This window comes from Juglans microcarpa x Juglans regia, chromosome 3D, assembly GCF_004785595.1.
Source record: "Juglans microcarpa x Juglans regia isolate MS1-56 chromosome 3D, Jm3101_v1.0, whole genome shotgun sequence".
Lineage (NCBI taxonomy): Eukaryota > Viridiplantae > Streptophyta > Magnoliopsida > Fagales > Juglandaceae > Juglans > Juglans microcarpa x Juglans regia.
The window spans coordinates 17766769-17768538 of NC_054598.1; the positions used below are offsets into that span (position 1 = coordinate 17766769).

The 1770-nt window shown below is 37.1% G+C and overlaps 1 non-coding gene across 1 annotated transcript; it reads left to right on the top strand.

Annotated features, from left to right (window-relative positions):
- The first annotated feature begins 1106 nt into the window (after positions 1–1106).
- On the top strand, positions 1107–1212 carry LOC121256810. Its single transcript, XR_005939100.1, has one exon. It is a non-coding gene; the product is annotated as a small nucleolar RNA R71 (small nucleolar RNA).
- Positions 1213–1770: the final 558 nt, after the last annotated feature.

A 1770-nucleotide genomic window follows, 5' to 3' on the forward strand; every position in this document is an offset into this window, starting at 1 on the left:
AAACTTCTCCAACATTTTTTTCTTGGAAATGATGTCCTTTAGGAATTTGACATAATTTGGCATTTGCTCCAAGGCATCTACAAAAGGAATATTTATGTGAATTTTCTTAAAAATATCCAAAAATTTAGAAAATTGCTTATCTAATTTTTGTTTTTTAAAAACGTTGAGGATAAGGAAGTGGAGAAGAGAGAATAGAAGGATTGTTAGCAAATGAAGTTGTTGAAGGCATGTCAGTCTCTCTTAATGTATCATCCACATTCTCCCATTCTTCTACTTTATTTTTGTTTTGGCCATTGTTTGCAGTTGTAGGGGTGGACTTGGTTTCCTTTGATGGTGACCTGCCAATTTCTCTTCCACTCCTAAGTTTGATGGCCTTGCATTGTTCATTTGGATTCACTTCTGTGTTGCTCGAAAAAGTTCCTCTTTGTTGGGCATTGATGGTCATGGCTAGTTGTCCAATTTTCACTTCAAGATTCCTCATAGTGGCTCCCATGTTGCTACAATGAGTCTCAATGTTATCCAATCTTCAATCAGTCTTTTTAAACCTTGCTTTTGTCTCCTCAACAAAGGAAACCATGGCATCCTCAAGTGACATCTTCTTCTCGCTTGGTTGACTATCAAATCCTGGAGGAGGTTGAGGTTGCAACACATTCTTTGTGTTTCCTTAAGACAAATTCTCTTGATTTCGAAACCGTAGATGGTAGTAATTTGGCATTGAATTACCACGATAGTTGTAGTTCCGATTATTGATATATTGAACTTGTTCTTGACTAGCTAATTTACTCAGAACTATCATACTTGTAGCTGCTACATATTCTGCACTTTGTGGTATCTTTTGGGTTGTCAAAACTGAAATCTGATAGGATAGAGAAGCAACTTGAGCTGAAAGGGCTGCTAACGGCTCCAATTCATGAATCCCAACAACTTTCTTAGCCATATTTCTTTCAGTTGGCTATTGATAGTTGTTTGAGCTCATTTCTTCTAAAAGAGAATTAGCATCCTCAACTGTCTTTGACATCAAAGTTCCACCAGAAGCAGCATCAACTGTGGTCCGAGTTTGCCCATTTAACCCATTATAGAATATCTGAACTTGCAACCAATCCAGCAATTCATGTTGAGGGTAGCGTCGAATCAAATCTTTATACATTTCTCATGCTTCATAGAGTGACTCAAAATCATTTTGCTTGAATTGACCAATCTCACTTCTGAGTTGGGCTTTTTTGCAGGTGTAAAGAATTTAGCAAGAGACTTTTCAGCCATGTCTTGCCAACTAGTAATGTTTCCTGGTTGTAGAGATTGCAGCCAACCTCTTGCCTTGTCTCTCAAAGAAAAAGGAAATAATCTCAGTCTAATGGTATCTTCAGTAACACTATTGATCTTTACAGTGTCACAAATTTCCAAGAACATCGCCAAATGAATATTGGGATCATCAAGTGGCAATCCGCTAAATTGGGCTTGTTGCACCATGCTGATCAAGGTTGGTTTAAGATCAAAATTGTTGGCATTAATGGTCTGGCGTCTTATACCAGAGTAGTTGTCATTCACAAATGGCCGTACATAATCTTTCAAGGTGCGTGGCTATGCATCATGTTGTCCATCAACCATGACTAGTACTTTCTTCTTTATTTGTGATCTAAGAGTTCTTTCAATCTCTGGTTCAAAAGGAGTAATGTCACGAGTTCTAGCACGGTGCATCCAATATCAAAAACACACTTGGAGATAAAATAAAATAAAATTCTAAATTAAAACCAAAATTACTTTGTACTAATA